The following is a 14,539-nucleotide window of genomic DNA, read 5'->3' on the forward strand; positions in this document are numbered from 1 at the left end:
ACACTTCACTGGGGAGATCACAACACACAAGGTGCTTCAAGCAGGACTATGGTGGCCCACGTTATTCGGGGATGCCATGGAATTTGTAAAAAGGTGTAAAGAGTGTCAAAGATTCACTATTCCACAACAACGAGATAGGATGCCGCTTACCCGTGTGATTGTAAGACAACCTTTTGAGAAGTGGGGTATTGATTTTGTTGGACCCATTATTCTAGTTGCGCATCCATCACACAAGCCCGATATGTGATCGTGGCCACATACTATTTCACGAAATGGGCAGAGGCAAGAGCCTCTAAGCAAGCTGATGCATGAACAATGGCTAAGTTCTATATAAACAAATCATTTCGAGATTTGGCTACCCATTGGAATTAGTCATGGTTCACATTTCATTAATGAGGTGATTGATCAGTTACTTGCTGGATTCCTTATAGTCCAAAACGGTCAAGCGAAGAGTACAATGTGTACTATCTTGACAAAAACATTAGAAGCAAGTCCTACGGATTGGGAACATAAGTTAACTGCAGCTTTATGGGCATATCGAACATCGTATAAGGTAGCAACGGGATATACTCTGTTCCGTCTAGCTTATGGCCGTTGAGACAGTAATGCCGATGGAGTACTTAGTTTCAAGCCTACAAATTACGTTGCAAGAGAGATTAACTGAAAATGCATCAGTCGAAATGTTGGTTGATTTAGAGAAACTTGATGAAACCCGACTAATGGCATCATATGGGCTTATAGTCGAGAAATTGCGTAGAAAGCGTTGGTTTGACCATAACCTGAAACGAAAAGAACTAGAAACAGGGGACCTTGTCCTCATGTATGGTGTTGGAAGCACAAAAAAAAACCCAAAAAAAAACTTAAGTACAGAGGATTTTTAGGACCATTTCGAGTGTTCGAAATCACACCTCAAGGGTCAGTCTGAATTGAAACTATTGAGGGTGTGCAAATGGAGGGTTACATCAATAAAAGCAAGCTTAAAAAGTATTATGGACCACTAACCCAAGAGATGGTCATGTAAGAGCATCTACTAAAATAAAAGAAAGAGCTAGCTAAGGAAAACATCAAGCAAGCTCAAGAAGAAGCCAAGGCAAGGGAAGCCAAGGCCAAATAAAGAGTCCAGGAGAGAATATTGCATGTGAACATAGCTTCATTAGCCCTCCTTGAGGAGGATGACCTCGACATTGAGCCGGCATGTCTCACTGTGAAAGTATCTATACGACTGAAATTCATGCAACGAGCATTGCATTAATCAATACAGGATCAATTCATAACCTAATCTCTTATGAAACATTGGAAGCTCTAGACAAACCTCACCTTGAGGCCACCAATGCACAAGTATGAAGTGTGCATTTGTTAACTACCAAAGCTGTGGGATTCTTAAGTGTTAATATTTCCATTAGAAATAATCCCTTGGTTGGAAAGGTGTTTGTTATGCCTGCAGGATCTATGGAGGAAGAAATGATCCTTCGATGATCCTGGATTTGCACTAGTAATTATAATATCCAGTGGTGGGAAAAGAGGGATGCACAACTCAGTGAGGGAAAGGATATCATTATCGTGCCATTATGGAGCCCATTAAACAAGGGAAAGTAAGCTATGATAGATGGCATAGAAACACCAATGCCAAATAAAGGAGCTATTGTACTAAAGAAGGCGTCAACATCACAGTCCCCATGCAAAAAACAGCCAAAGCCTCCAATAATTCAACAGTGAGTTCCTAAGAACAAACTTCAAGCCTAGAAATACTATGATACAAAAGGAGTAACTCGGGGATCAAGGCAAAAATTTCAAGCTACAGACAAGGGACAAAGAAGGCCATCCAAAGTCAGCCAATAGTATTCCAAATGACACCACCATCCACAAAGCACTCAGAAAGCAATGAGTTCAAAAGGATTTGCTAACTACACAAGGCTATGACCAAGGCAATACGACAATATGGGTGTCAAAGTCCTACCCAAGGTTCAGTACTGCAAATACTTTCAAAAAAATAGGGAAGGACAATAAAAGCAAACAAAACTAATTTCTAGCTAAAGCAAATGCTAAGAAGGTACAAAATTTGGTTTGGATAAAGAAGCCCATTCAACACAATGAGCTTAAGATAGCACTACCGCCAACTGCACCCACCAAGATAAAAGAGATGGACAAAGTTAAGGAGAAAAGAAGAGAAAGCATGCAACCACATGTAAAAGAGACAGAACCCAATCAGCAAGATTCATTGGAGGCACTCTTCAGTTGGATGGACGGAAGGATCAAGCACTCCCACACTGATCAAGCACTTCCACACTGAACTTAAACGATTGCAACAAAAAATTCCCACAAGTGCCAAGGTGCCACATTGGTTTCCATGGCAATAAACAGAGATGAAGTACAAAAGGTATCCATTTCTCAACAATGGGTACAAGGTAAAAATGTGTAAGATTCCTCCCCCACCCCCTTTTTGATGTCTAGTATCTTTCCCTGTAATCAATCCCTCTTCAGAAATATAAAGACCTTGTTTCTATCTGTTTTAGCCTAGAGAGAGAAAAATATTCTAGAGAGAGAATATTCAGATTTTTAATATTTTTAGATAGAAAATTATCTCATCTTATTAAAATAAGTTCCCCTGAAACAGAAATTCAAAAAAGAACTTTCCAATGTGCAATTGGAATTAATTAGAAATGTGTATAAAGGACCTTAGTCTAAGGGTCTAGATTTTCAGAAATTTTTGGATTATGGTCCAATTAAGGTTCCTATGGGCCAATAGCATCAATCCATGTGTAGGGAGGAGATAAATCCAATTTGAAAAAGAAGATACCCAAAAATGAGTAAATGCTCACATAAGATGAAGAGTTGAAAATGTACAAGGTTTATTAGTAAAAAATTATGAGCAATATTAAAAGTATGACATATGTAAGGAAGAGGAGTTCTTTAAAGGAGGTGCATATTTCACATAAGATGAAGAGTTGAAAATGTACAAGGTTTATTAGTAAAAAATTATGAGCAATATTAAAAGTATGACATATGTAAGGAAGAGGAGTTCTTTAAAGGAGGTGCATATTTCACATAAGATGAAGAGTTGAAAATGTACAAGGTTTATTAGTAAAAAATTATGAGCAATATTAAAAGTATGACATATGTAAGGAAGAGGAGTTCTTTAAAGGAGGTGCATATTTCACATAAGATGAAGAGTTGAAAATGTACAAGGTTTATTAGTAAAAAATTATAAGCAATATTAAAAGTATGACATATGTAAGGAAGGGGAGTTCTTTAAAGGAGGTGCATATTTCACATGCTTGAATGAGTTTTAAACTCATAAAAATTGAGATATTTCATCTCTCCTCTCTCCTCATTTAAGTCTAGTTCCAAAAAGTTAGCATAACTGACCTAAAAATGGTCAAATATTGACCAAACTGATTTAGAAAATTCTAGAATCAGTTTGTTTGGTTAGGAGCTCAATTTTTCCTATAAATAGAAGCCTCCCCCTTGTTGAAAAATAGATAGTGTTTATGCGTCGTTACTCTACTCCACCTAAGCCAAGAACTATGAATTCATTAATAATTCACTAGTTTTTGGAGCTTCCCTCTTTCTTCAATCCCTATTAGTGGCTCCATCAACATACTTAACCAATTGATTGGTTGGGGGCCTCTACCGTGAACAAAGAATCAAGCAATTTGTAAGGTAATTAGTGAATATTGATTTTTTCTATAATTTCTCAATGTTTCTCTCTTCTCAACCCCTCTCAAGCTTGAGAAGCTTAATTGGTATGGTTTTTTTAAATGATATTGAAGTTAATTGGTGAATAGTAGTGAAGAGTTACATAATTTAATAAATGCTATTGAATTTAATTTCCATTTATGTTTAAATTCTAATGGTTTTTATGTAATTTCTCTCTCTCAATCAAGAAATGGTCATACTCATGACCCATTCTCAATCCAAATCAAGCTTTTCCTTAACCCAAGATTAAGCTATGCTTGAGGCCAAATTAATGGCTTTTTTCTATGCTTTTAGTTTATGTATATTAATGATTCAATCCATTATGGATGAATGATCCAATTAGAGATCATTTTAATTATTTCCTTAATGATAAGCTTTATCCCTTAGAAAAATTGAGATTTATCAGTCATAGCAGCGGAGCTATGGCAAAATTTTTATAAAAATTATGCATAAAATAATTTCATTCAAAGCATAAAAAGAGGACTTCCTACCATATTCTAGGAATTATCATCCTAGATAAATTGAAAGATATTCATTGTAATCATAGAGAAATTGATTTTTATATTATGCATAATTGATTTTCATGCATAGAAGTATGCATAAAAGATAATTTTTTTTATATTAAAAGTGTTACTTTTATCATTTTTAATTTTCATGCATAGAAGTATGCATAAAGGAAAAAAAAATTATATCAAAAGTGTTACTTTTATCAATTTTCATTTTCATGCATAGAAGTATGCATAAAGGATATTTTTTTAATATTAAAAGTGTTACTTTTATCATTTTTAATTTTCATGCATAGAAGTATGCATAAAAGAAAATTTTTATATCAAAAGTGTTACTTTTATCATTTTTTAATTTTCATGCATAGAAGTATGCATAAAGGATATTTTTTTAATATTAAAAGTGTTACTTTTATCATTTTTAATTTTCATGCATAGAAGTATGCATAAAAGAAATTTTTTATATCAAAAGTGTTACTTTTATCATTTTTAATTTTCATGCATAGAAGTATGCATAAAGGATATTTTTTTAATATTAAAAGTGTTACTTTTATCATTTTTAATTTTCATGCATAGAAGTATGCATAAAAGAAAATTTTTATATCAAAAGTGTTACTTTTATCATTTTTAATTTTCATGCATAGAAGTATGCATAAAGGATATTTTTTTAATATTAAAAGTGTTACTTTTATCATTTTTAATTTTCATGCATAGAAGTATGCATAAAAGAAAATTTTTATATCAAAAGTGTTACTTTTATCATTTTTAATTTTCATGTATAGAAGTATGCATAAAGGATAATTTTTTTATATCAAAAGTGTTACTTTTATCATTTTTAATTTTCATGCATAGAAGTATGCATAAAGGATATTTTTTTATAGTAAAAGTGTTGCTTTTATCACATTTGAAATTCTTGCATAGAGGTATGCATAAAAGATGATTATTATATTATAAAAATGATACTTTTGTCATAATTGGTTTTGATGCTTAGGGTTATGCGTAAAAGATATTTTTATACTAAAAGTGTGATTTTCATCATAAAAAGATTTTATGCATAAATTAGATGTATAAGAGAAATTCTTTTATTCTAAAAGTGTAATTCCTACTAAATTGAATTTATGCATAAGAAGATGTATAAAGATTGATTTTAATTCAAAAGTATCTTTCTCATCTAAATTGAATTTATGCATAAGAAGATGCATAAAAGATTGATTTTAATTCAAAAGTGTCATTCTCATCTAAATTGAATTTATGCATAAGAAGATGCATAAAAGATTGATTTTAATTCAAAAGTGTTATTCTCATCTAAAATGAATTTATGCATAGGAAGATGCATAAAAGATTGAATTTTAATTCAAAGTGTCATTCTCATTTAAAATGAATTTATGCATAGGAAGATGCATAAAAGATTGATTTTTATTTCGAAAGTGTTAGTATCCTTAAATGGAATTTATGCATAATTAGATGCGTAAAGAAATTTTATATCAAATATAAGAATTCTCTTATATTCTATAAATAGATATGGAAAGGGATATGATGTGATAAGACATATATGAGAAGAGTTATGATGTGATAAGATGAGTTAGGATATGATAAGATGAGTTAAGACGTGATAAGAGACCTATGGGATGAGTTAGGATGTGATAAGATGAGTTAAGATGTGTATGGGATGAGATAAGAAGTGTATGAGATGAGATAAGATGTATATGGGTAGAAATAGATGAATGTAGATGTGGATGTATGAATGTGAAAGTGGATGTATGCATGAAGATGTATATGCATAGATGTGAATATGGATGTAGATGTATGCATGAAGATGTATATGCATAGATGTGAATGTGGATGTAGATGTGGATGTATAGATGTGAATGGGAATGTGGATGTGGATGTATGTGAATGTGGATGTGAATGGGAATGGGAATGTGGATGTGAATGGGAATGTGGATGTGGATGTGGATGTATGTGAATGTGGATGTAGATGTGGATGTATAGATGTGAATGTGGAATGTGGATGTGGATGTATGTATGTATATGGATGTAGATGTGGATGTATAGATGTGAATGGGAATGTGGATGTGGATGTATGTGAATGTGGATGTAGATGTGAATGTGGAATGTGGATGTGGATGGATGTATGTATGTGGATGTAGATGTGGATGTATAGATGTGAATGAGAATGTGGATGTGGATGTATGAATGAGGACGTGATAGTGGATGTATGCATGTGGGTGTGGATGTATGGATGTGGATATGGATGTGTATGTATGAATGTGGATACGGGATGTGGATGTATAAATGAGGATGTGAAAATGGAGGTAAGCATGTAGATGTGGATGTATGGATGTGAATGTGGATGTGGATGTGGATGTATGGATGTGGATATGGATGTGTATGTATGAATGTGGATACGGGATGTGGATGTATAAATGAGGATGTGAAAATGGAGGTAAGCATGTAGATGTGGATGTATGGATGTGAATGTGGATGTGGATGTGGATGTATGGATGTGGATATGGATGTGAATATATGATATGTGATGTGAAGGAATCTGAAGTGAAGAGATGGAAAATGATGTGATTGGATTACATATATAAATGGAATGTGGAATAAGTAATGTGGATTAATGAGGGATAATGTGGAAAAATGAGAGTTAATATAGAAACTGTATTTGTAAACTATTGAAAATGCTGTTTGTAAATGGTTGTTTTATGTCAAGAATGCTGGGGAAGCATTTTGACCGTCTTGTGATTAAGGTCGTGGAGACCTAACTGTTAAAGTTGCAACTGCTGAGGACGGAGAGTCAATGGAGGACGTCTCGCGTAGCAAGGTCGGCCGAGGTCTTGACCAGCCTCGGTTCGATTAAAATGGTGAGCTTCCGGTACGGTGGATGAGGGACCAAGGAAGCGGCCTATGAGTGAAGCGCTAGGTCACCTGCGAAGGATCCTAGAGGGTGCTGACCATACGGTGCTCGGGCTCTGGGTCGCCTAGGATACCCACGCGTGCGTCGAGGAAGATATTGGAACAAGGAGTAAGAGTTGTTTTGTGAAACCGGGCATGGATCTGGTTGACTGACCTTACTGGTCCTCAACGGATGAGTCCATGGCTCTTTTATATGGATCTGTTGGTTGATCTTGCTGATCTTCAACGAGAGTCCATCTTGATAAGTGATTATATTGCCGAGTATTATGGGCTAGGAACTATAGAAACGGCCCCTGAGTGGTCAGGTGGTGAGCGTTCTAGTTGCCAATGATGCCATAGATACTCTGATAAAGGAATGATGGGAAATTTGAGAATCAATCGGATAATTTGGAAGACTGTGATCAGTGGTACTATGGTTTCATTAAAGGATTGTTTTAAAGTTAGCTGATGCTAAGAAAAAGGCAATTTCATATTGGGTGTGTAAGTGGTGTGCCTAATTTTATGTTGCATGAACTTCCGGCTAGGGGGCCTTGGAACTCTTTTCCTTGGTACCCGGGACAAAACCTAACCAAATTCCAAATTGGATCCCATCACTACAGTGGTTGGTGGGCGGTTGGCTAACCCATGGGATCGGATGGGGTTAGGCTGGACTGATGGATCCGTAAATCGAGATTTAATTTCTATTATTACGATAGATGAAGTAAATCCCGGATAGAAATTGTTCTATGGATAGGAATCAACGGCTGTGCCTCTTGATGGGGAAAAAAGCGTTGATCCCAATGATCCAAGTGCAAGTTCTTCCTTGATTTGACCAAGTACCATTAAAGGTGCAGTCAGATCAGTTGATCCGTAATGATCTTGACTACGTTAGAGTAAAGAGTCATCCTGGTGGAATCGCCCATGCTTTCCGGGTAAAGGAAGTTTTTTCGGTTTCGGTTTTGGACAAACCGACGGATTAGTCTCTTGTCCGGATATCCGTGGGTGAGGCCCCGAGTGTGAGACCCCTACCCACGCATGATGTGCTACTTCCGCTGCTAGTATCCTGAATCCGTTGCTCGGTGGGAACAGGGGGACCTCACAAAATGTTTGATCTTCATGCAATGAAACATGATCACTCGTTTCATGTGTATTCAACCATTTTATGACTGTATGATTGAGTGTTTGAGCATGTAAGGAGCATAGCGTATCAACCTTGCATGCACAGAATCAAAAATAGTTCACGTCGTGAAATGCCTTAGGAGTCCTTCACGCCGTGAAATGATCAGAAATAGTTCACCTCGTAAGACCCTTAGCACTTCACGTCATGAATTGGTTCAAAATGGTTCACGTCATGAACTACCTTACTCCTTCACATCGTGAAATGGTCACATTCCCTTTGCCAATCATAGAATGGCATGTGGCATACTTCATTATAAGATAGCAGCCAAGGCCGATGACCGCTTAAATCGATTTTTTTCCTTTTTTGTGTATTTCTCTTGTGTGATTTCTTCAACGATTGCATTGCTCGTGAATTGCAGCTCATCACTTTCAGATTTCCAAGTGCTCTTCTGCCCCGCATTGTTTGCAACTTCAACTTGAGGTGGGAGCTTGCGCTTTAATCTTGTTTTCTTTCTTTTACTTTGTGAATTGTTGCATACAAATCGCATGTCATGTTAAGTCTTGCGAGCAGTGAAACCATGTTGCAAGTGCTCTATTTTGCGCTCTTGCTGCATGTGTGCATACGTTCATTTATCATACCTATGAAATGTGCATAAAATGATCACTCGTAGAGGCGATTGATTTTCCTGTAAACTAGCCACCTGATATTTCCAGCACCCATCTTGCTCCTTAAAAAGAGGCCACACAATCTGACTCTCAAAATGATGACCAATCAAAGCTTTTAAAGTAAAAAACCCTTAGAGTTCGGACCCTGCTAACTCATAGGTCATCAGGAACCTGCTAACTCACGGGTCAGGAACATGTTGTCTCATGGGTCAAGAAAGTGCTATCTCGCGGGGTCAGGAACCTGCTATCTCACGGGGTCAAAACCTATTATCTCACGGGCTAACCACCTCACATGTTAAGGCATCTCACGTCTTAACCATCTCTTGAGCTTAGCCATTTCACGGCTTAACCCTCTCACATGCTAACAAGTCTCACAAGCTAAGCCACCTGCTATCTCACAGTTAAGACCCTGCACTCTCACTGGTTAAGACACTTCATGGCTTAACCATCTCACATCTTAACTGTCTCACAGGTTAAGACACTTCACGGCTTAACCATCTCACGTCTTAATTGTCTCATGAATTAAAACCCTACTATCTCATGGGTAAAGATCATGCACTGTGATGGCTTATGCCTTCCCGTCTACATCTTCATCTTCAGGTATTATACACTTGTTTATTGCTCACCCCACTAACACACTTCTCATCACTATAACACACACACACACACACTATATCAACAAAGAAGAAGAAGAAGAAGAGAAGAGAAGACCACATGCTCTCAACAGTCATTATGACTAACTCTCTAATCAATGTTACAGATGTTGACATCCGACACACCTGAATCGAAAGTCGTAGAAACTCCAGCTGTCACACAGGCAAGTGCCTCAGGGTCACCAATGAACATAAAAAAGGGACCATCACGTGGTCTAAAGCTCATCTATTCGGGACAATATGCACAGATGTTCCACGGATCCATAATTATCAAGGATGTACAAACTGTGCATGGGAAGATAGCCATGCAGTACCATAGCCTAGAATGTCTATGGATTTTAGAGGATGCTGAAGTCAAGAATAGGCTGGATAAGGTAGGGCTAGGACAAATGTCTAAATGCCTTCCCCGTGCAATCAACACAGAGTTGTGTGCTGAGTAACAGGGCCACTAAGCGAGGATAGGTCACCAAGGCAGACGGTACCACTGAACAGGTCCTCATCCTCGAAGATTCGATCCGTGAGGCCTTGCAACTGCCACCGCCAAATGAAGATCCATTCTCACAACTTTGAGAAAGTGCCCTTGGATGCCATGCTTAAGAAAAGCTCATACAATTCAAACGGGGCTGAATACGAGAATATACGAGATGAGGTGACAGAGAAAGCCTGCCGTGCCATGTCTCTCATTATGCAATGAAATCGGGGGTGCTAGCAGCGAAAGTAGCACTTCTTGCATAAGGCAGAGCCTCTCACCACTCGAGGCCTCGCCCACGGATATCCGGACAAGAGACTAATCCCTCAGTTCTTCCAAAACCAAACGCGAAAAAACTTCCCTCGTCCAAAAAGCATGGGTGATTCCTCCAAGATATTTTTATTCTAACGTAGTCAAGAGCCTTAACTAACCAAACTGATCCGATCGAACCCGTAAGTCACATGATCAGATCAAGGAAAAGACGTGCACTTGGATCATAGAGACCAACGCTTTTTTCCTCATCAAGAGGCACAGTCGTTGATTCTTTTCCATAGAACAAAGACTATCTGGGATCTACTTCATCTATCGTACCATAACAGAATTGAGTCTCATTTTAGGGATCCATTAGTCTAGCCTAACCCCATCCAGTCCCATGGGTTAGCCAACTGCCCCCAACCACTGTAGTGATAGGATCCATTTAGGAATTTGGTTATGTTTTGCCCCGGGTACCAGGGAAAAGAGTTCCCAGGCCCCCTAGCCGGCGCTTCAAGCAAACTTCAAGATAGTTACACTACTTACACACCCAATATGAAATTTCCTGTTTCACAGATTCAACTGTCTTTAAAACAATATTTTAATGAAACCATAGTATCATTGATCATAATCCTCCAAAATATCTAGGTTGAATTCTAATTTCCAATCATTCTTTCATTGGTGTACCTATGGCATCATTGGCAACCAGAACGCTCACCACCTGTTTACTCAGGGGCCTTTTCAATAGTTCCTAGCTCATAGTACCTGGAAATATATTCACTTATAAAAATCCAGATGGACTCTCTGTTGAAGATCAGCAAGATCAACCAACAGATCCATATAAAAGAGCCATGGACTCATCCGTTGAGGACCAGCAAGGACAATCAACCAAATCCATGCCCGAGTTCAGAAAACAACTCTAACTCTTGGTTCCATTTTCTTCCTCGACGCACGTGTGGGTATCTTCGGGCGACCTAGAGCCCGAGCACCGTATGGTCAGCACCCTCTAGGCTCCTTCGCAGGTCACCTAGCGCTTCACTCATAGGCCGCTTCCTTGGTCCCTCATCCATCGTACACTGGAAGCTCACATTTAAATCGAACCGAGGCTGGTCAAGACCTCGGCCAACCTTGCTACACGAGACGTCCTCCGTTGACTCTCCGTCAGCTGTTGCAACTTTATCACTTAGGTCTCCCACGACCTCATTCACAAGATGGTCAAAATGCTTCCCCAGCATTTTTGACATAAAACAGTTATTTAAAAACAGTTCATAAATACAGTTTCTAATGAACTCTCATCTTTCCACATTGTTCCACATCATTTCTCGTTATTTCACATTCTTTTACATCAATTCACATTGCTTAATCCACATCCAATCATATGTATTCCCATCATCCTTCATCCATTCTCATCTAGTCACATCATATTACATCTCATCACATCATATTACATCTCATCACATCTCATCCATTCACATCTACCCATATCCATATCACATCACATCACATCCATTCACATTGCATCTCATCCATTCACATCTATCCCGATTCACATCACATCACATCTCATCCATTCACATCTATCCCGATTCACATTATATCTCATCCATTCACATCTATCCCAATTCACATCACATCACATCTCATTCATTCACATCTATCCCTATTCACATCTCATCACATCACATTCATTTCACATCACATCACATCGCATCTCATCCATTCACATCTATTTACATCACATCCATTTCACATCACATCACATCTCATCCATTTACATCTATTTACATCACATCACATGTCATCCATTCACATTTCATCGCATCTATTCACATGCATCTCATTCATTACATCTACATCACATCACATACATCCCATCCACAACACTACATCACGTCCACATTTCATTCTCGTTCATTTACATCACATCACATCCTTTCACATATCATCACATCTCAATCTCATCTCATCACATTTACATCCACATCCATTTACATCACATCACATCCCATACACATCTCTTCACATCCACATCCACATCTATTTACATCACATCACATCCCATCCACATCCATTTACATCACATCACATCCCATCCACATCTCTTCGCATCCACATCCATTTACATCACATCCCATCCACATCTCTTCGCATCCACATCCATTTACATCCATTTATATCCCATCCACATCTCTTCGCATCCACATCCATTTACATTCACTCACATCTTATCACATCCACTCACATCTTATCACATCCACTCACATCCTATCACATTGCATTCACATCTTATCACATCCACTCACATCTTATCACATCCACTCACATCCTATCACATTGCATTCACATCTTATCACATCGTATTCTCATCTTATTCACATCATATTTATATCTATTCACATTTAGTAACATTTTCTACTTTCGATACCGATGGGACTTTTTCTAAATTTCTGCCAATTGCTTGGCCTAGTTAAAGATACTTTTTCTCAATGGATATTTTCATATTCTTTCTCAAATTTCTCAAGTGAAATATATTCAATATTCTTCTTTTGAGTAAAAGATTCATGGGATTTACAAAAATCAATTCTACCCATATTTCCCAATAATGCTCAAAATTTCACTTTTGATAAATACTCATAATTTGAATTATGCAAAAAATTTCTCTTTTTCCATTTAATTTCTTGGATCTCAAATATCATGGGAATTCCTCTTTTTGCATTTAAATGATTGAATTTCAAATGTCATGGGAATTCCTCTTTTATCCATGAAATAAATTTATCTAAAATTTCTCTTTTCTTTAATAAAAATATCCATTATTTCAAATATGCCAAGAATTCCACTTTTACCATTTAAATGATTGAATTCCAAATGTTATGAGAATTACTCTTTTATCATAAAATAAATTTATCTAAAATTTCTCTTTTCTTTAATAAAAATATGTATTATTTCAAATATGCCAAGAATTCCACTTTTACCATTTAAATAATTGAATTCCAAATGTCATGGGAATTCCTCTTTTATCATAAAATAAATTTATCTAAAATTTCTATTTTCTTTAATAAAAATATCCATTATTTAAATTATGCCAAGAATTTCACTTTTACCATTTAAATGATTGAATTCCAAATGTCATGGGAATTCCTCTTTTTGCATAAAAATAAAATTACCAAAATTATCTCTTTTCTTAATTACTTATTTATGCATAAACACTAAAATGAATATGATGAAAATCATTCTTTTAGCATAGGATATTCAATCCTAGAATATGGTAGGAAGTCCTCTTTTCACATTATGCATAAAAATGAGCTATGTATTAATTTCTAAGAATTTTGCCATAGCTCCGCTGCTATTACTGATAATTTTTAATATTTCTAGAAAGAATAAGACTTTGTAATACAATTATGATAGAAGACTATCCTTAGACTTAAATCCAATTTATGGAATTAATCATAAGTTTATCATAATTTTATTAGCATAAAAGCATAAAAAGCCATTTTCTTAACCTCTAGCTTAACAAGCTTAGAGATTGATTTTGAATTAAGAATTTATCAATGAGAAGCATTCATTTGCTTAAGAATTAGTCATAGGAATGACTATTCTTTTGGGAGAGGGAGATATACATAAAAAGCATCCTAATTAAGCATAAAAACTAACTTTTTTGTGATTAATCATTAGAATTCTTATAGTGCATTGAAAACAATTAATTTGAAACTTCTCAAGCTTGAGAGGAGTTGAGAAGTGAAATCTTTTGAGAATATTAATGAAAACCATGAAATTACTTCTTACCTCTTGATCATAAGATAACATTAACCTTTTACTGATGACACTGTGCTTGAGTCTTTATCTGGTGCAGAATATGAAGGATTAATCAGAGCAAGCAATCCCTTGTTAAAGCCGAAATTGATGCTCAAGGTGCTGATGTAAATCACACCATTTGAACCAACGAGACGAATGCTACCAGAAGCCTACTCCGAAGTCACGTCTACAAGGCAACCTCATGTACCATATCCTCTCTGTACACTAATTCCAGAACTGGAGGAATTATTGCCTCTGGGCGGGAGAAGAAACATTATGGGCAAATGCAGCAAAGCACACCAAACTGGCCAACCCTCAATTGGCGGATCTACTAGAGATCAGAATTGTTACCTTTATGATTAGCTTTCCGCTGCAGATCAACTACTTTTCGACATGAACCATGGCCCCAATCAGCGTGGCATGATGTTGTAATACCACCACCTTAGATGTCTACCAGCTTACATGCATGTTACATTTGAATACATGGTAGA

Source organism: Cibotium barometz, chromosome 16 (genome assembly GCF_041138505.1).
Source record: "Cibotium barometz isolate CiBa-2024 chromosome 16, ASM4113850v1, whole genome shotgun sequence".
NCBI classification, from domain to species: Eukaryota; Viridiplantae; Streptophyta; class Polypodiopsida; order Cyatheales; family Cibotiaceae; genus Cibotium; species Cibotium barometz.